Source organism: Rhinolophus sinicus, linkage group LG03, assembly GCF_036562045.2.
Source record: "Rhinolophus sinicus isolate RSC01 linkage group LG03, ASM3656204v1, whole genome shotgun sequence".
Classification (NCBI taxonomy): domain Eukaryota; kingdom Metazoa; phylum Chordata; class Mammalia; order Chiroptera; family Rhinolophidae; genus Rhinolophus; species Rhinolophus sinicus.
In genome coordinates, this window is record NC_133753.1 from 76,670,550 (window position 1) to 76,693,289 (window position 22,740).

Genomic DNA, 22,740 nt, shown 5'->3' on the forward strand with positions numbered 1-22,740 from the left:
GACTCTGAGAACCAAGGTGGAAATAGTTAGGTGTATGTACTTGAGAACCTTGAGCACCTTGCCTTGGACTGTATAATCAAGAAGTGGCTCTTCCTCTTGGCTGGAGGAAAGTGGCCTCACCTTGGCTGAGGATGTCTGGAAAGATTATGCTCTCCTCTCTCAAAATATGCCCTACCTTCCCCACTTCGCTTCTGGCCAGTAACTAGGGACATGTCTCAGCATGACCAAAAGATGAAGTACTGTCCCTGCTGTAGAAAGAAAGGGATTCTTTCCAAAAATCTGAAGGGCATGGCTAAAAAATATTACCAGAAACTGAGATAACATCGCTGGAAATCGATCTGAAGAGTCCTGCAAAAAGTGAGGGGGAGAACATAGACAGGGTTTATTAATATGTTGGCACTGTCCTGTGAACTCAGATAAATGTCCAGGCAAACACAGCTGAAGCAGATCCCAATACACAGCTGGGATAGCTTCTTGATGCTTGGGGGGGAAAATGACTAAGGATATATGAAGTTTAGATGCTAAAGCTGTCTTGGCAACATACTGCAGAATGATAAAAAGGCTCAGAGAGGTGGACATTTGGAAGTGAATGTAATATATAAAACCAGATAATCCACCAGCAGACTACATTCCCAGAACAGCCCAAAAGACACTTTTCATTAAAACTATAAGAAATGTGCTAGAGAAGAGAAATTCATGGGTGTAGCTGTCCTTGTATGCCAGTATTAATTATAGGGGTGTCTGCTATGAAACTGGGCTCTGTAGAGTCAAAAAGAATATAGGATTTTGGAAAAGCAGAGGCAAGGTAACAACATTTAATCATCTAAAGCAAGGTGGCCAAAAATAATGTTGGAAGACATACACTACCCAGTTTCCAGACTTACTATAAAGCTGCAAAATCAAGACAGGATGGTATTGAAGAAAGGATATTCATTTAAATCAGTGGAATAGAATAGAGAGTCAGAAAAAGACCCATGCATATATAGCCCACAGATTTTTTTACTAAATTACAAATGCTATCCTAGAAAGAAATGATAATCTTTTCAACAAAGAATATGGAAAAACTTGATAGCCATATGACAAAGAATATACTTCAATCCCTACCTCACACAATGTACAAAAGTTATTGGTTCATAGTTGTAATAGTAAAATTTAAAACATCTATAAGAAAATATAAGATAAAATCTTTGACCTTGGGTTAGGCATATATTTCTTAGCTATGATACCCAGAGCACTGTCCTTATAAAACAAAAAAAGACACATTTAACTCACACAAAATTAGAACTTTCGTTCTTTGAAAAGTTAAGAACTTTCGTTCTTTGAAGGATAAACCTTTAAATGAGAGAAAATATCTGTAAATCCCTTATCTGATAAAAAATTGTATATCTTGGATATATAAGGAATTCTCAAAAGCAAGTAACAAATCATGAACAAATCAATATTTTTTTAAATGAGCAAAAGATTTGAACAAACAGACAGCAAACAAGCACAAGAAAAATGTTCAATATCAGTCATCAGGCAAATGCATATTAAACCCATACCTACACACCTATTAGAATGAGAAAAAGAAAAAATACTAACAATACTAAGTGCTAACAACTGGAATTATCATACATTGCTGGTGAAAATGCAAAATTGTACAGCCACTCTGAAAGATTGCTTGTCAACGTCTTAGAAAGTTAAAAGTCTTATAAAGTTAAACATACACTTGCTATATGATCCAGCAACCCCATGTTCTATCCTAGAGATGTGAAAATTAGCCCTCACATAAAACCTGTACATGAATGTTTATAACAGTTCTATTCAAAATTGCCTCTAAACAAGTAAATGCTTCTCAAACAGGAAACAGATAAAGAAACTACAGTACATCCACATAATGGCATACCGCTGAGCAACAAAAGGGAACAAATCAGTGATACTTGCAGCAATATGGATACATCTCACATGCAGTATGCTAAGTGAAAGAAGACAGAGTCAAAAAGGCTGCATACCTTGATAAGACATTCTGGAAAAGACAAAACCATAGGGACAGTAAATTAGTCAGTAGTTACCAGAGGCTGGGATTGGCAGTGAGGCTGATTGAAAGAGTTTGGGAGTATTTGTCCACACAAAAACCTGCATATGGATGTTTATAGACACTCCATTCATACTTGCCAAAACTTGGAAGCAACCAACATGTCCTTCAGTAAGTGACTAGATAAATAAACTGTGGCACATCCAGAAAATGGAATATTACTCAGTACAAAAAAAGAAAAAAAGAGCTATCAAGCCATGAAAAGACATGCGGGAACCTTAGAAAGCACACTGCAAAGTGAAAGAAGCCTATATGAAAAGGCTACATACTGTGTTTCCCTGAAAATAAGACCGGGTCTTATATTAATTTTTGCTCCAAAAGATGCATTAAGGCTTATGTTCAGGGGATGCCATCCTGAAAAATCATGCTAGGACTTATTTTCCAGTTAGGTTTTATTTTTGGGGAAACACAGTACTGTGTGGTTCCAACTAAATGACATTCTGAAAAAGGCAAGTTTATGAAAATAGTAAAAGGTTCAGAGATTCCCAGAAGTTCGAGGGAGAGGAGGCACAGCACATAGGATTCTTAGGGCAGTGAAACTATACATGCCATTATACATTTGTCAAGAAGCAAGAATGTGCAAGACCAAGAGTTCAACTTAAGGAAACCTATGGACTTCTGGTGGTAGTGATATGTTGCTATAGGTTTATCAATTATAAAAATGTACTACTCTGCTGTGAGATGTTAATAATGGGGGAGGCTATGGGTGTGAGAGCATATGAAACTCTTTTGCTCAATTTTGCTGTGAATCTAAACTGCTCTGAAACCTAAAGTCTATTGTAATTTTTTTTAAAGTGACAGCTAAATGAAACACATAACTTGGACTGACTCTTTTTAGTATTGGCATTGGCAAAAAAATAATTGACACTACAAATTAGATAGTAGTGATGTTTCAGTGTTAATATTCTGATTTTGATCTGATTTTGATCAACTGTGATTAGATGGGATCTTTACAACATCACTGTAGAGATTACACATTAAAGCATTTGGAGATGATGAGGCATCATGTGATAACTCACTTTCATAGGGATCAAATAAAAAGTTATTTATACTGATCTTGCCATATTTTCATACATTTGGAATTATTTCAAAATAAAAGTTATCTTTAGCATTTAAAAAAGGAGAAAACTAAATATTTCTTAAGATAACATTAATAATATTCTATAGGTAGCAGTTAAAATATAAGGGGGACATGAACTAAAAAAAAATCTTCAAAAGAAAAGATTATTTTTTCTTTAAATCATTAAAAAAATAGTACTTACAATAGTGTAATTTTTAAGTAGGATGTTACATTCTTGGTGTTTCTTTTACTATGATTGATGATCTGACTACATATTACATAGATTATTTTGTATGTATCAGATGTTTTATTGAAAAATTACTGAAGATATGAACCCCTAAAGTATGTACTGAATTATGTAAATATAAGAATGCAGAATCCCAAACAAAATTAATTAGCAGCATTCTCCAACAAAACACAATTAATGATTTCAACTTTAAAACCACTTCAAGTTTCTCTAGTTTTTAATGAGTTGGTTATTTTGGACCTTATAAAGCTATAATTCCTTCAAAAGGGGAAAACAAATATATTAGATGAAGGGTTTTCAAGTACAATTTTTTAAAAAGCTAATTACCAAAGACTTCTGAAAAACGACAAAAGATATATTCAGCAAATAAATATTATCAGTGTGTAACAGCCAATATGAAGTTTAAGTACATGCACAAAAGAACACATTTTAGTATTAGAAGAACACAATTTTTAAAAGAATTTGATATTTCCCAAAGAAGCAAAATAGGTTTCATAAAACAGCAGAACTTTGTTGAATTGCCCCATATTTGTTTGATGGTGTAGTATTGATTTTAATCACCGGAATGTGAACATAATAAGAACTATTTAGCTTACTCTTGTGTCTCCAGAACCTAGAACGATACCTGATCAGATGCTCAAAAACAGTTTTTGATTGAATTAATAAATGAATCACATCTGGAGATGATGCACTGTAATCTTTTTAATGCTTAGGGCATCTAAATAGTTGTAATTTAGCCGCAGGCCCCAAAATATATTGTGCCATATTTCAAACCTCAATTTTATAAAATTGAAAAGGTCCTTTTTTACATTTACAAAATTAACAGAGTCATGTAAGTGAAAAATAATTTTACTTCTCATGGCCACGATTCAAAAGCCTTTTGAATTTGGTTAATTTAAAAAGTAAGCATTAGCACATATAGAAAGAGGAAACAGAAAGGCTTTAAGTTATGTTGATTCTTGTGATGGATCAAACATGGCATGACAATCTTTGAGAGAAAAAAAATGAAGTTACAGGTGCTGCAGCAATAGTGGATTGTGGGAAGAGTGGAGAAGGACAAAGAGGCAGGACATTTTTAATCACAGCCTTTAATTTAAACCAGAAATTTCTGCTAAGAATTCCTTTGATAATTGCTTCTAATTTTTCTATCATTTGCCTTTTATGTTTTTAGCTATGTTCATTATGGGGAAGATTTTAAACTTAAAATAATTGCACATACTAAATTCTCTATTGCCTCAATTTTTATTTCATTACATTCCTTTAATATTATAACAAACAATGTATTCCAATCCATTCAGATATTAAGGTTTGACTAGTCAAATACAACTTTAGAAACCTTAGATTCTATTATTTTTGTATTCTGTTTTAATGCATTGTATAGTTTTTATTGTTTTAATTACCAGTTTTCAGATCTAATTAATTCTACAAGCTCAATAGCTTGTTAAAAATGCCCTGAGACAGTAAATAGTGAAGATGTATGCCATATATATATATATATATATATATATATATATATGGTGCCAAAAAATGTATACACATTTTAAGAAAGGAAAAAACTATTAAAATTGTAATACTTGATACATACCAACAGCAAAAGATGAATACAAGTCATATGTATATATTTTTGGCACCCCCGGTATATATATAATATATATTACACACACACACACACACACACACACACAATGGTTTGATTATTTTAAGTAATTAGTTGCTAATTGCTTAAAATGAGTAAATTTATTCAAAACAGTTAAATGCTGTGTGAATTTTTAAAACTACAATTTTAAAGTGAAAATACTGGGAGCTCCGTATCACGCTACTCCTTCCTAAAAATATTCAAAAACAAGCAATGTACTTTATATTGTATCCATAAAGATTGTAATCCAGTGTCTAGTCTTAAGGAATCACACCTAATTTCTAGGTAGTTTATTGATATTGGCTATCTACTGTATTAGGATGTAAGTTCAGTCTAAATTAAAAATGGCATATACAAGATAGACATAAGTTTCTAGGCTGATACATCAGATCATCTGTTTAAAGTCACCAGGTGTCCGGGCTTTTTCTTGTTATTTCTCCCACCCAAAAAGTGTCACACTTTTAGTTTAAAAGCATAACTTGGAAGTTGCACATATCACTTCCACTCACATGTCAGGGGAAGACCTTGATCATACAGCTACTGTGAACCTAGCTGAAAGGGAGCTGCCAAGCAGTCTTTATTCTGAGCAACTGTGGCCCAACTGAAACTTGTGACGATAAGTAGCTATCTCTGCCCTAAGAAGTGAATAATATAAGAGCTCACAATTTTGTAAAATTACTTTCCATTTAAAATTTTCAATTTGCAGCTGTATAATTAAGAATTGACAGCCTTGCTTTTTTCATGAAGATGTTGCCTAAAGCGAAGCAGGAAGTCCCACCCCTCCCAAAGTTGAAGCCAAAGCACAGGCTTTGAAGGCAAAGAAAGCAGCGCTGAAAGGTGTCCACAGCCACACAAAAAAGAAGATTCACACGTCACCCACCTTCTGAAGGCCCAAGACCGTGCGGCTCCAAAGGCAGCCCACTTATCCACAGAGGAGCGCCCCCAGGAGAAACAAGCTTGGCCACTGCGCCGTCATCAAATTCCCCCTGACGACTGAGTCAGCCATGAAGAAGGTGGAAGACAACACACTTGTGTTCACTGTGGATGTCAGGGTCAACAAGCACCAGGTCAAACGGGCTGTGAAGAAGCTCCATGACGTGGACGGCACAAGGTCAGCACCCCGGTCAGGCCTGATGGAGAGAAGCAGGCATATGTTCCCCTGGCTCCTGACTATGACGCTTCAGATGTTGACAACAAAATTGGGAGCATCTAAACTGAGTCCAGCTGGCTAATTCTACACATATTTTTTCACTTTAAAAAATTAAGACTTTAGAGCCTCTAAATGATCATAACTGAATTCCAAAGAGGAAGTACCCTGTTTCCCTGAAAAAAAGACCTAGCCATACTATCAGCTCTAATGTGCCTTTTGGAGCAAAAATTAATATAAGACCTAATATTATATTATGTTATGTTTATTATATATTATGTTATATATATTATATATATTATATTATATATATTATATTATATTATATTATATTATATTATATTATATTATATTATATTATATTATATTAAAGACCCAGTCTTATATTATAATAAAATAAGACTGGGTCTTATATTAATTTTTGCTCCAAAAGACGCATTAGAGCTGATTGTCCGGCTAGGTCTTATTTTCAGGGGAAAATGGTAATAGAGAATATTTGACATTTTTTCAATATGGCTTTAAATATAGTACAATGCGATAGTAGTTCAATGGAGTAAGACTTTACTAGAACATTCCATGCACAAAAATTAATAAAATATAGTGATATGGATCTATTTTTTTACATTGCTTCTTGGTGTTGGGCACTGATGTTCACTCAACATCCTCTGTTCCTCTCTGCTGCTCTCCTCTTTCCTAAATAATCCCAATTTAATTCAAATATTCATATAGAGATTCTCTCTCTCTCTCTCTCTCTCTCTCTGTCTCTCTCTCTTTCACACACACACACACACACACACACACACACACACACAAACAAAAAAACTTATAGCAACCACCTCACAATCATAATGGAAACCAGCCTGTGTGTGAGGCTGATATTATCAGCAGCAGAGAAAAGTTGAAAGAACTTCAATCCTTGATGACAAGTTTGAGCTGCTGAATCAAGCCACCTTGATGCCATCCCTTGAAGGTAATAAATTTTCTTACTTTTAAACTGGCTTACGTCCATTTTTCAATCGCTTGTTTCACAAAGTATCCTAACTGATATGTATTCCTAAATAACACTCTACACTACTTACAAAAACATTGAGCAATATGATTTTTAGAGTTCAGAAAGGCTATTTATAACTATGCAAAGCAAAATTTTTACAAAAGTATCAAATTTTCATGAAACAATTTAATATATATCCTGAGTGAGTTTGGATAGGACTAAAATGATACAACTTAAGTATCAGATAGATCAAATCAAAATATTTTAATTTTTAAAGCATTGATTTCAATAAAAATTCACTGGACTCTGTGTAATTTCTCATCTAATATTGTATCAAGGTGACCCTCTGAGGTTCAACTGAGTACAGAAATACAGCCATTAAATAAATGACAGATGCCTATTTGTCCAGCATTAGGAAACTGTTTCCCTGCTAAGATGTGTCTACAGACATACTTTCTTAAGGCTTTTTGGTCGTTGTTGTTGTTTTGTATTATTACGCTTATCTTTTCCACAAGAAGAATCCTGGAAGTTTATAACTTTCCAGAGACCAGAAGTGAGTGCTGCATTAGTCAATGGAAATTCAATATTCTCACTTTGCACTGGAAATTGTCTTAAAGTGTCTTAGAATAGTTTGCTTCCATTGCAAACAAGCATTTATTTCCCTGACTGAAAGAAGAAACTATTGTATACTTTTTGACTGTTTTTTTCCTTACCCTTCTTTCTTTTATGTTATTACTATTCATGACTTATTTACAGTCTATTACACTTTGTATCACAAGACACATCATTATAATTGCCAGTCCCATTTTTTTAAGGTTTTGAAAGATAGTGAAAGAGATGTATGTTTGAGACATCTGAACAAGAAGTAAAGTAATATTAACACGTGATTGAATATCAGCTGTTTGAGTAAAACAGATGATCCAATGATTTCTAAATGGAACACATTCTGGGCTGAGATAATGCTACCAGAACTGAAAAAGGCCTCCTGAAAAAAATAAAAAAAGGCACATATAGGCTACTTATATCTTCATAGAGAACATAGTACTTCTCAGCTCATAACAATTCATCAGAAATTGATTCCCTATATATTAAAAGCAAAAGATAGAAAGCATTGATATATTCTGGCACATGTGCTAGAAAATCATATAATTGAATTGCAGTCTCAGATTAAAACAAAAGAAAAATTCGATGTTACAGCTTTTCCATTTTACAAAGGGTAAATAAATAGAAATTGCAGATGTCAATGAAAGAGAAAATGATGCATTTTTTTAACACAAGGAAAAGTCAATTCTCTCTTTAGTAAACCTGTAAATAAATTAGAACATAGTAATACATTTTGCATAACTTAGTAGTGCTTTCACAAATCATCATGATAAGATGCCAATATTACAGTTGGTTAAGAGCAGAAAACCAGATGGCTAGGTTTTAAAACTTGGCTCTGCTACTTAATGACTGTGTGCCTTTAGGTAAATTAATGAACTTCTCTGGACCTCAGTATCCTCACTTGCAAGAGGGGTTGATGATAATAACAGTAAATAGGTCAGAGTTGTTACAAGGACTCAAGAGTAAATATAGGTAAGTATGTAAAACAGTGCATGTACTGAACAATGTAAACTGTTATTACTGATTCCAAATTGTCAAGTCACTCTACATGTGTATGCAATATCAATGAAAAGCACGCTGTCTGTTTTTCTCTTTCAACTTTTAATGGTCATACAAATACAGAATAATATATGATGCTATTAGACAGACTTATTAAAAGTACATTTTAAACCTGCAGTTTATTTTCTTGCCTGTCTAAATATTGATTTCTCCTGCTATGTATTTTTTAATAATAAATACACTGGTTACAGTCACAAAATATAAATAGCTCAACTAGCAAAAAAGCCTTTTTTACAAAATGCATTCATTACACTAAATATATTCAAACCTCTTATTTGGCACTTTATCAAAGATAAAAATAATAGTATTTACCAGATATTTTCAACTAATAGATAGGGTATTTTTTTTCACCTAGCTCAAATTGTTTTTAAACAACTAGTTCTCTTTGACCTAAGTAAACAAGGACTCTTTCGCATGATTTAATCACATTGATGCTGCTCCCAATATCACAAGTGCTGAGATTCCACAATATATCCAAATAACATGTGCTACTTTCCATTTGGAAGTCAAACATTTTTTCATAATCACCAAATACTTATTAAATACCAGCCAGATTCAGGGTATCTCTTGGGCTCCAGGTAAATTATCCAAAAAACTTTAGAACTGGAAGAACCTCAGAACGTGTTGTACAACCCCCTCTTTTCTTTTTCTTTAAGATTTTTATTTAAAAAATAGAGCTAGCATACAACATTATATATATTTCTGGTGTACATGTAGTTGTTCAATATTTATATACCTAAAGAAGTGATCACCATAAGTCCAGCAACCATCCCGTACCACTCAATCACAATATTATGGACTATATTCCCATGCTGTACGTTACATGCCCATGACTCATTTGCTTTATACCTAGAAATTCGGGCCACTTATTGCCCTTCACCTTTTTCTCCCCCTTTTTAATTTTTCAATTACAGTTGACATGCAACATTATTTTATATTAATTTCAGGTGTACAGCATAGTGGTTAGACATTTATATAATTTAAGTGACACTTCTAACTAGTCTAGTATCCACCTGGCACTATACATAGTTATTGCCACATAATTGACTATATTCTCTACACTTTACTTCACATCCCCATGACAATTATGTAACTATCAATTTGTACTTCTTAATCCCTTCACCTTTTTCACCCTGTCCCCCAATTCCCCTCCCATCTATCACCCTGATAAATCCAGTACCCATCTGACACCACACATAGTTATTACAATACTGACTGTATTCCTTATGCTATACCCTTTATCCCCATGACTACTTTGTAACAACTAATTTGTACTTCTTAATCACTTCCCCTTTTTCACCCTCTTCCTCAACCGTCCACCTATCTGGCAATGATCAAAATGTTCTCTGTATCTATGAGTTTGTTTTTGTTTTGTTTATTTTGTTCTTTAGATTCCACATATGAATGAAATCACACTGCATCTGTCTTTCTTTGTCTGACATTCCACTCAGAACAATGCCCTCCAGGTCCATCCATGCCACCACAGATAGCAAGAATCCATTCCCTTCCATGGCTGAGCAGTATTTCATTGTATATATGTACCACCTCCTCTTTATCCATCATCTATCAATGGACACCTAGGCTGCCTCCACATCTTGGCCATTGTAAATAATGCTGCAGTGAATATATGAATGCATATGTCACCTTGAAGTAGCGTTTTGGGTTTCTTCAAATAAATACCCAGAAATAGGATTATTGGGTCCTTTTTGTCTCTTGTAATAGCCTTTGTTTTAAGGTCTATTTTGTCTGGTACAAGTATTGCTACCCTAGCTTTGTTGTTTTGTTTTATTTCCATTTTCATGAAATAACTTTTTCCATCCCTTTACTTTCAGTCTTGGTGTGTCTCTCAAGCTGAAGTTAGTCTCTTATAGGCAGCATATATAAGGGTTTTGTTTTCTTATACATTCAGCCCTCCTATATCTTCTGATTGGAGCATTTAATTACATTGAAAGTAACTGTTAATAGATATATAGCTATTGCCATTTTATTATTCATATTTTAAATGATAGCCTTGCTGGGTCAAGTAGTCTTCATTGTAGGTCCTTGTTTTTCATCACTTTAAATATTTCATGCCAATCCCTTCTGGCCTGCAAAGTTTCTGTTGAGAAATCAGCTCACAATCTTATGGGAGCTCCCTTATACGTTACTAGTTGCCTTTCTCTTGCTGTTTTTGGGATCCTCTGTCTCTAACCTTTGCCATTTTAATTATAATGTGTCTTGGTGTGGGCCTCTTTGGGTTCATTTTGTTTGGGACTCTGCACTTCTTGGGCTTGTATTTCCTTCACCAGGTTAGGAAATTTTTCAGTCATTATTTCTTCAAATAGGTCCTCAATCCCTTCTGTCTCTCTTCTCCTTCTGGTATCCCAGTGATGAGAATGTTATTATGCTTGATGTTGTCCCAGAGGTCTCAAACTATCCTTATTTTCTTTTAAATTCTTTTTTCTTTTTGCTGTCCTGATTGGGTGTTGTATGCTACCTTGTCCTCTAAATCACTGATTCAATCCTCTGCTTCATCTAGTCTGCTGGTGATTCCTTCTAGTGCATTCTTCAGTTATTGTATTCTTCACTTCTCACTGGTTCTTTTTTATGGTTTCTATGTCCTTTTTAATGTTTGCTATCTCTTTGTTGACGTTCTCACAAAGTTCCTTGAGCATTCTTATAACCAGTGTTTTGAACTCTGTCTATGTGGGTTGCTTGCCTCCATTTTATTCAGTTCTTTTTCTGGAGTTTTATCCTGTTCTTTCATTTGGGAGTTATTTATTTCCTCATTCTGGCTGCCTCTTTGTGTTTGTTTCTATGTATTAGGTAGGGCTGCTATGACTCCCAGTCTTGCTGGGTAGCCTTATGTATTAAGTGCTCTGTTGGGCCCAGTGACATAGTCTCCCTGGTTACTTGCACTGGGTTATCCAGGAGTGTGCCCTCCTGTTATATTTAAGCCTTGATTGCTATTGGCATGTCAGTGGATGTGATTGACCCTCAAGCTGACTGGCTATGGGGTTGGGCCATGTCCACAATTTATGGGCTGTTGTGCAGGGGCTTACACCATAGAGCAGGATTCACTCCAGTGGGTTCTGGTACTTGTTGAGATCACCCTTTTGTTGTGCCGTTTGTGGCACTTATTGGTTGGTGCTCTGATGTGGTCTGAAGCCAACTTCCAAGTGTGTTGGTTCTGGGGCCTCTCGGGAGGGTCTCAAGTTTAGGTCCAGGCCAGCCACTGCTTGTGACTGGCCAGGAGCCATCTGGTAGGAGCTACAAAGCAATCCATGGTTGGTTGCTGCCTGTGCTGGACCATGGGGGAGGCCACACTGTGAACCAAGGATGGCTGCCACCAGTACTGGGTCTGGGGTAGCTCTGCAATAAGCCAGGAAACTCGGAGGTCTTCTGCCAGCTGCTGGCTCCCGTAAGGTTCAGCCACTGATAAAGCCTCATGTAGTACAGCGTTGTGTGTGGTGGGGGTCTCAGAGTATCACAGGGCGGGGCAAGCAAAGCTCACCAGACCAATTCAGATTCATATTTGGCCTTGGGTGTGGGGGAAGGGCTCAACACAGTAAAGATGGCATCCACCTGCTGGCTGCATGAGAGGAAGATCCCACACAGAGAAAATGGCAACGTCCTCCAGCCCTCACTCCAGAACCACACACTTCAATTGGCCCCCTCCCCCGTATGGCTCCAATGCCCCCCAAGTCACTGTCCCTCCACTGGAGCCCAGCGTGAGTGCCTGCAAGTGAGTGAGTCTGCCCAGGCCTTTTAAGAGGATGTCTGGGTTTCCCACAGCTTTCCATTCCATATGGCTGGTCAGAATCTCCACTGTTTTTCACAGCCAGATGTTCTGGGGGCTCCTCTTCCCAGTACCAGTATTCTGTGCTGGGCAGCCAGGTGTGGTCTTCGCATCTGTCGCTCCTCTGTGGGGAACCTCTGTGGCTAAGATATCCCTCCGGGTTTTCAATCACCACATGGAGGTTTGGGGCTAACCCATTTCACGCCTCTGCCCTTCCTATCAGTCTTGACATGTCTTCTTCTTTATAGCCTTAGTTACAAAACTTCTGTTCAGATAGACTTCAGAGGGTTCTCAAGGTTGACTGTTCCATAATTTAGTTGTAATTTTGATGTGTTCATAGGATGAGGCAGGCACAGTGTTTATCTACTCTGCCATCTTGGGTCCACTCTTCAAACAAGTTTCTTTCAACCCCCTCTTTTCATAGGTGAAGAAACCAATGCCCACAAAATGACTCAACAGTAGAGAGAAGCCAAAGTCACTGGCTTTAGCCAAGCAGAAAATTCAGATTTCTGTTCACCACGTCCCACTGCTTAGTGTTTACTGGGTCCCTGTCCTCAAGTTATGGCAAATTTACTAGAAAACTTGCTTCTCTGTAGAACAGCAAGTGAACTTGATTCTAAAGGCTTTGTTATGACCTTTTATAAAGTTGTACTGAGACCTACAGAAAAGGTCCTATTTTAAATTCCACTAAAGATATGGTGCTATTAATAGACACACACACAAAAAATGGTGATATCCATAGCCTTATGTAACTAAAGTCTGTGATGAAATCATTATGTTATCCTAATTAAAGAAATTGCTCTCCTTTGATCAATCTGCCCCAGGTATCATTTGAGAACATCTCATCAAAAAGTGTTGGATGACATGTTCTAACAAGCAAAAATGCAGTTGTGAATTATTAGAAGATGTTGGTTTATCCTTTATTTACAGTAGAAAATAAACTAAACTGCAATAATGTATTCTTGGACCCAGACATATTTCTTGGAAGATGCATAATTTTAATCTTTTAATCAATCAGAATATTTGAACAATCCATCTTCATTTTACTTTATACACAGTGACAATTAAAGAATAATCTTTTTGTAAGAGTACAGAAGAGAGTTAAGCATCTACCTAATGAATCTTATCTGTGTAAATACCAAACCTTAGAATTCTGTAAGAAATTTCACTTATTTTTGTATTGCTATTTTTAAACTGAATTTTGTGATTAATTGCCTTAATCTCCAATTCTCTTTGTTGATATAAATTCAACCACAGAAAGGCCAATAATTAAAGAGCACTTAAAATGGAAAGAATTTTCATACCTTCTTGACTCCATTTTGAAAAATTGGCTTTTTGTTATTTCTTAAGATCATTTGTATAACTCTAATTATTGAAAGTTATATGCAAATTTAAATACAAATTGGCAGAATATGAATGTTCAAATAATCTTAATAAGGACACTTAACTGTTGTTTCTCTCCCCTTTCTTTGCCATACTAGACAAATGGTATACCATCCCTTCCCTCATGGAATGTTTTAAAGATTAATGCCCTCTGGTTCAAGGAAAGATAAATAATATCTTTGTTGGTAATGATTCAGATTCTAGTTTTAATGGTAATCAATGTCACATGTGAAAAAAAAAGAGGGAAAGTACAGTTTAAGACAGGACGTGAAGTAGAGATTCCCCTGAATGTGAAAGAAGAAAAGTCTGGGAATCCAGAGCAGTGAGGAAACTCATCCTTTATCCCTGAAAGAATTCCTGAAAGGAAGACCATGAGACCTAAGAGAGAAACGGCTGTGTGATCCATCTAAGAAGTTTGGACCAAAGGCACAAATCAGCCAATCTGAGCTGATTGCTGGGTTGACAAATGTCCTGTGACCTATGAAGGACACAGAAGCAGCAAGAAGCTGATAGACCTGAAGTAGCAATTCTCAATAATAATCAGTATTGATGGATGATTAATGGTTTGTCATTCTCCTCCCAACTGCAAACCATGGCATAATCTTCACTGAAGCTTGGGAAAGAGAAGCTTTGTTTCACCATCCACTGGGTGGTCAGGCTGTGCCACAGAATACAATATAACAGAAGTGAGGTCAAGCTTAAACAGCAGGTAAATGACACCCAGCAGAGACCAGTGCAATATTCACAGTTGCTGAGAACAGATAATATGCACACCAGACTCAAGTGGTACAGCGTTTACTTAAAGCAAGATTGGAGAGAGAGTGTACACAAGATCCAGCCCCATGCAATGCATGGGACCCCCATGGCCAACAGATCCATTCTGTAGCCATCATAGGCAGTGTGTCTGCATGCACCCCACTTCTTGCTGCAGTATAAGGGCCCCAGCCCCTTCCCCATGGGGGCTGAAATACAGAAAGCTGGGGGTGTTTCTGAGGGCCATTGATGCATGCCCTCAAGCAAAACACATTGAGTCTGAAACAGTGAAAGATATTCCCATGCAAGGCTGTGTAGGCTCCCTATCTCTTGCTAAGGGAAGTATTCCAGGCCCAAGGCCCATTCTTATGTGGCTGGACTGGGGTTGATAGACTGTGTGCAGGAGACTGTCTTTCCTAAAAAACTTCAAGCATAAATGAATCATAACATTATCAACTTAACTGCCTTTTTAAATAAATACATGTGATGTCTCCTGCTGAAATTAAAACCTCCTAAGCACATATTCAGAGAGAGTTGACAATGCCAATAACAAAATAATTTTCTCCTTTATCCTCTGACATTTGCTCTTACTTCTTTTTCTCTATGGCTACTGTTTCCCCAATTAAAATTTAAAAAGCAATCCCTGTCTCCTAAGTTCCATCAACCTTCTATCCAGTTTTTACTCAACGTGCATGGCTAACCTCTACTTAAATGGAATGACCATCTACCTGTACTTTACTTCTCTCACAAACTTCTCCTTGACATACTCACTACTTCTCACAACTTCTAAATTTCACTACTTCTACTAGTCACTTCCACATCTAACTATTTCTAGTCACTTTTTATTTCTCAGTAAATTCTCACTACTTCTCCTTGACATCTTGCTTAGTGGATAAGTGATGGTGAAAAACAGTAATTCAAAAAAAAATTGTGTTTGTGCAAAAAAGCCACTGAGTACGTACGCCCACAAATCCCAATATTTTACTTAGTATCAGTGACTATTTTATACTATCTCTTTTTCTTATTCTTTCTTCTTCATTCTATTTATTCTAACTTACTGACTTTCCAAATTTACCCACACACAAAGCTGTATACCTATTACACACACATAAATGCACACACACACAAACACACACACACACCTTCACACACTCACACACACAGAGCCAGTTTGTCCATTTTGACTTAGTAATTTACAATTACGATTTATTTATGGAGAAAAAATATAAAACCAATTATAAATAATAATAGTGTCTCTAAATACACGATATAGGTTCACAGTTTCATACAACTATATACAGTCTGCACGGATTACTTGGTTGATAGAATTCAAAAAATAAATGGTTAAAATGCTGGGTAGTTTAAAAACAGTTTTTCACTACTTCATTGTATGCTGTAGTGATTATTTGGAGAGACTACTCATGCTGGTGGCAGTTACTGGTCATCAATAATTAATCCCCGTGGTCTATAAGGGATTAACCACTTCTTAACTTCCTCTTAATCATTTACCTTAAACTCTTTTGCTCTGAATTTCCTTCAGAAAAAAAAGTCCTCTTTCTATCACAGAGCAATATTAATCACACTAGAATAGAAAATCTTCTCATTAAATCCCTGAAGCTCATTAGGGAACTTTAAGTTATTCTAACACTTCCTTGATATCATTGTATCCTTGCAGAGAAGAGGGAAAAGGGCTGACTTTCCTACCAGTTAATTGTCTGATGTGAGATTACCTAAAGACTGAAGTGCATTTTCTATGCTGAGTAGAAGATAGAGTTGTAGCTGTTTTTACTACAGCAACCAATTAAATATTTCTCTGCCAAAACACTATTATTCCTTTAGTGCTATTACATGTTACAGATACACTTCATTTTATACAATTGATATGTTTCTGGAAAGTCAAGGATATTTAGAATCCATCTGAGCTACAGAAAAGATTTCAGGCTAAAGGAAACCCCTACAAAATAATTGGTTAAATGAAACATTCTAAGTTATACAGCTATCCTCTAAAGGATACATTTTCTTACAAAGTCAATGTGGGAGCACAAAAATAATAATATTCTATAAAGCTGAAAGAGATTTGTCAAGACAAAGACTGCAGAGTAAGAAAGAAAAGGAAGAAGGCAGAGTCAAAAGAAACAGCACAACAGATTTAGCAGTGTAAGAATGGAGTCAGTGAAAGGAGACAATCTTACCTGCACAAGGCAAGGCCACCTAAGACTGATGGTCAAGAAATTTCAGAGGTCATCTGAAGCAATAGCAAACAAATAGGGAAGCTGTTTAAGAAAGAGAAAATAACTACAATGAACATTGGAGCACATATATCTTTACAGATAAATGTTTTCAGATTTTTTTGGGTATACTTTAATTTAAAATAAAGATAAAAAAATACCTCTTGTGTAGTCGACCCAAGTGGAAAGTATATAAATGAAAGATTTCCCCTCTCACTTAGTCCATGCAGTAGAAAAGGCATTCATGAAGTTAACTAAAGTGAGTATCAATTTTAAAGTTCTGAGTCTTTCAAAGGAAAGAGTAAATAGCATGACAAATGTTATGCACTGTTTTTTTTATTTCCATGGCAACCACTGGATTAAACAAGTATAATTTTGCTACAAGCTTTTACTTTTCAGAGTATAAGCATATATGGTAAATCTTCAACAGGCAGAGTGCTTCCCAAATTTAAGCCACAGAAATATTTGCTGGTAGTTTAAAACTACTTCCAGGGGTTAAAGATCACAGCACCATAAATTACCAAAAAATATACTAAAATGCCAATAAAACCAATATGAAGAAAAGTGGCATTAGGAAATAGTAAATAATTAGGTACAAAGCAGTTGATTAAATGTGACTTAAAATATCAAGATTTTATTTTATAATTTATTTTTTAAATTTATTGGGGTGACAATTGTTAGTAAAATTACATAGATTTCAGATGTACAATTCTGTATTACATCATCTATAGATCCCATTGTGTGTTCACCACCCAGAGTCAGTTCTCCTTCCATCACCATATATTTGATCCCCCTTACCTTCATCTCCCACCCCCCACCCCCTTACCAATCAAGATTTTGAGTATTCATGTGGCACTGGACACATGGTTAATATAGAATAATGTCTGTTCTTGACAAATCTACGGATAGAAGAAAGGCGTTATGTGCCAACTAGAAAAACTACTGGGTTTTACTCCTGCTAAAGGTACCAAAGCATTAAGAAATATGCAGACAAGCTAACTCTCTATGGCTCCTTGACATCCTTCTGATTAAAATTTGGATGAATGTATATAGCTACAATCTTCAACAGGCTTGAGCAGAAAAAACAAACAAAAGATAGAAAAGCTCTGAATCCAAGTTTTCTTAGCATATCCCAAATATCAGATACACTATAAAATGTTCTTCACTATTTATGTGCATTGTTGCTTCATACAACATAAATGTTCTGGTATCATAGTACATACGCAAGGTTACGAAGGCCTCAAACGTTTCAGTTATCATCTATAGACAGGATCCTATTTTAGTGAACATATATAAACAATGGGAGCTGTGGTCTTAGGCCAGATTTTTTCTCTTAAAACTCAGGTTTTGACTTCAGCACCTTAGTGGATAGTGAACAAGAGAAGTTTGAGAAGAAGGGATGAGGAGTTGATGAGTTCGGTTTTTGCCAGGTGGAACATCTAGGTGACGATATTCAGTAAGCAGTTGAATATTCACATCTGAAGTTCAAAAACACGTTGGGCTAACGATAAAGATTTGGGATTCCTTAAAAAATTGATGGCAACTGAAGCCAAGGAAGTAGTGAAATTCATTCAGATGGGCTGTTGAATGGACAATAAAGAGTGACATGAGAAAAGGCTTAGGGAGAAAAAACATCTTGAAGAAAAAAAAAACTCATTACTTAATGCTTAGCCAGAGAAAAACAAGAATTTCTTATAGGAATTTTGGCATCTGCTAGTAAGCAGAGATGATAATGGGTGATAAGGGGCTTGGGTCTATTGGAGTCTTATTAATACAAAACTTCATATTGCATCAAAACATAAATTTGGTCATATTAGAAAATTAGAGAATAATCACTAGCCTATAGAACGGAAACCATTCTCTCTTCTTTTGAACTATAGAGTATCTATTAAAAATATTCAGTGTCAGCTAAAGAATGAGTTATTAACAATAAAGAAAGATTTCTGTTTCATTTCCCTGGTGAGCCTCCCCTTAGAAGTTACCTGTACACTAGATTATTTTAAAAGTGAACACACTTCAAGGTATCTATTCAGCAATGCTTAAACCTTGCATCAGGAAGAAAGATTAAAATGTGTTTTGATCTACCAAGCACTTATTTTTCATTGGGGAGTTAGCTGTAGAGCTGGCTTTTTTCCCTCTAAATAAAAGGGAGTAGAAGCAGATTCACAAGACATAGGTAAATCACAAGAGCTTTAATATTGCTTCCTCTTCCTGAGACTCAATCAATTTTGGGCCTTTGTATAGTTTTGATCCTTTGAATAAGGATCTTATTCAAAGAAAGATGGTAACTTCTCACCATTATAGGCAGGATGCAATAATGTACACAGTCTGCAGAAAAATAAAGGTGGTATAATTTCTCCAGTTTAAGGGTCCATACAGAAACGGTACCAATCCTCACCATTTTCAGGAGAAAAACTGCACATCATCAGGAAACCTCAACATGATCGAGAGAAACAGCACAGACCATAAAGTGAAGACTGCTAGTTGTCTACCAAAATGTATTCTTCCTTATTCCTAGACTCAAAACTAAATGGAATTTTTCAGCCTCCTTTTCATAATGGACTCAAGTGACTGTTTTTCTCCATGGAATGGAATGTGATATGTGCCCCTTATGGATCTAAGTCCTAGGGCTATGAGTATGACTCCACCACGTTGTCTTTCCCGTCGGCAGCTGGGACTCACAGACATCCTTTCACCACCATGCAGAGGATGACAGCCCTAAGGGATCATAGGGAAACCAATGGAAAAACCTAGCTCTCTGAATAACCTCACGGAGAAGGGTTGAACCACTCAGTTGGGACTGTTACATAAAGGAGAAATCAACTTCTATTTTCTTTAATTTTCTGAATCATTGTTTTCTTGGTTATAGCATCCTATTCTTATCCTAACTAAGAGAGACAAATATTTCCTGCTCACTGAAGCTGTCCGAGAAATATCATCATCAGTACTTCCTTTCGTTATTCTTGATCAATATAGGCCTAACCAATTGAGAGTGGCCAAACTTTCACATATCTTTAAAAGCATAAGCAATCTTTGAAAATGTATAGCTAAGAGCTACCCGTACCATTATAATCTAAACATAGTAATGATACCCAAATTCAACCACTGCACATAATCAAGTTTTATGATTCGACTTTATATAAAAACCTAAAACTTCCAAATAAATTTTAGGTCATAGTCTGGAGACCAGTAAATGACGTTTGTCAGTTTTTAAAAAATTATTTAAATCTTTCAACAAGCAGATTATAATAATTAGTTTAGTTTTTTTTTAGTTTTTTTTATTTTAAGGTTTGTATAACATATAGGTAAATTACACCCAGACTAACTTATGATATTTCAGGAATTCCTGAAAAGATCACTTTTCAACTTCCCAAGTCTCTCTTGCTTACTCAAAAATGTCTATGGCTTTCCTTTAATAGAGTAAAATGTCCATTAAAAAGAAGTTAAGATTTGAGATGATCTTCTGAGAAGGGGAAACAATTTAAATTAATGTCCAGTTATAAATTACTGATTTCAGACTTTGTCCAAAAACAATTTTTATTGGACAGGATACATGAAAGTAGAAATGAGAGGTGTTTCTTAGGATGAAAAGATATAATTCACCTACTTTTCAACTTTGTCTGGAATTGATTGACTCTACTGCAAATGAAATGATAGGAAAAAGACAAGGAATCAATCAATAAATAAACTAAATAATCAGCCAGAGAAGGGAAGGACACATTATTAACAAATGTGTTATCACATCAGTAGGTAGGAATCAGTTTTATATGTTAGCAGTTAACCACCTACTAGTTTTTTCCAGGATTCATATAAGGAAATCAGTCTTCTGTCCTGAAATTTACCCCTTATTGATAAATTAAATTATATTGTTCAGTTAAAAATAATCTAGGATACTTAACATCTCTAAGCCAGTTACGTCATCTAAAAAATTATAAAAAATAATAGCTACATTAGTTACAGAAAATTATACATGTGGATTGCTAACAAAATTCCTATTGTTCAGGAGAATTAAATATTTTTTTCTCTTCTTTTTACTCTTTCATTATTATGTAAAAATGCATAGTTCCTTGGGTATTTCCTTTGCCTAAGCCAAGCACCAGAATCCAGCAAAACTTATTACACAATTACTATGAATGTACTAACCTTGCTTTGCCAACTCTTCATTATAATAATAATGGCTAATCTGAAGAATGCTTACAATTTTATGCCACAATCTTTAAAAGGTTTTATAAAAGTAGAAACTGAAATTCAGATCAGGTAAAAAAAAAAAAAAAAACATCTGAAAGTCACACAGCTAGTAATTTGAAGAGCTGGAGTTTTCACTTAGGAAATCGAGCTTCACAGCTCGTGCCTTTAATCACTACATTATACTGCATTTCAATTTTATTTTCATAATATCTGTCTGGACATAAAATTGTATAGTTCCATTTTCATATTTACTACCTAACAGTTCTTAAAACGATCCATCCTGACCTATATCTTTATAAACCCTATATTGTACACAGCCTTCTATTTATAATTTTCATTTTATTATCGGCCTTAATATGTTTGTCAAATATTGCCACAGTTAATCTAAGAGTCAGCTTTATTATGATAAGTGTAATGAAAAAGAGGTTTAGAAATTACTAAATACTAGAGCTGAAGGGAGTTAAAAAAAATAAGTTGACTCTTTTGCGTCTAGATTACCTATGACTTTTAACCATCTGGAACATATTAAATGGTGAGCATTTAAATCTCTTACTCTACCTAGACCATCATCTTACAAAATTAACTATTTAAATTATGCTTTTTCACAGTGATCTCCAAATCTCCTGAACTCCATTCATTATTTTTTCCATGGAAATTTTTCTTCTCTTATAATTCTGTAGAACTGGACATCATCCCAGGAAAACATTGTCTTAATGATCAGTGGCATTCCTTATTGCATAGAAAATCAGACAAAAGTAGAAGTAGACTAGACTTTAATGATAACCTGATATATCTTATTTTAGCATTTTAAAGATTATTCCATTATTTTCTGGATTTTCTGTTTATTTTGCGAAGATAACTGACATTCTTATTTTGCTTTTATTAGTTCCTTGGACGGTAACGTGCCTTTTTTTTTTTCTATCTGCTTTTAAGGTTTTCTTTTTGTCTTTGGTTTTTCAGAAGTTTTATCATGATTTGCCTAGTGGTTTTCTTTACATTTATCCTTTTTTGGGGTTCTGAGCACTTCTTGACTTGATAGTCTTAATCAGTCTTGGAAATCTCTTCTTTATTACTTCTGTCTCATTTTGCTCTGATCTTTCTGCCTTAGAGCAGTTCCTCATTACCAAGAAAATAACAACTTACTCTAAAACACACATAAGAGGAATAATGTGAATTCTTTCAACTAACTTTCCTTCCTGCCTCTAGTCTTTAAATATATCTTCCTTATATAATCATACTACTTTTATGATTAAAACACTCAGTACCTATAAGATCAAGTCTAAAATCCTGAGTAGAGTATATCTACAAGGCCATCATGATATGTTGCCTAGCAATGATTTCAGTCATGTGCCCGACTAGTCCTAGTTTACTACTCCAACCTTAAACAACCTGTTACTGCTTTTAGTTCCCCCATGTCATACTAGGTCTCAGTGACACACCTTTACTTTTTATCTCACCTGAGATTCCATTAAAATAAAACAGAAATCCATAAAAATAGAATACATAACTGAGAAGACTGTAGGAGAGAAATGATCAGCAAATGAGAGATATTATCATATTGTTAAAGGCTGGAAAATGCAAAATATACAATTA

The 22,740-nt window shown here is 35.2% G+C and overlaps 1 long non-coding RNA gene and 1 pseudogene across 1 annotated transcript in view; one reads left to right on the forward strand and one right to left on the reverse strand.

Moving 5' to 3' along the window:
• LOC141570618 (uncharacterized) overlaps window positions 1-22,740 on the reverse strand; it is a 419,448-nt gene that overhangs the window by 369,776 nt on the left and 26,932 nt on the right. The window contains exon 4 of the long non-coding RNA XR_012494826.1: window positions 16,924-17,004. This is a non-coding gene — a long non-coding RNA (uncharacterized LOC141570618). The remainder of the gene's footprint in view (window positions 1-16,923; window positions 17,005-22,740) is intronic.
• LOC109455344 (large ribosomal subunit protein uL23) lies at window positions 5,759-6,230 on the forward strand (annotated as a pseudogene).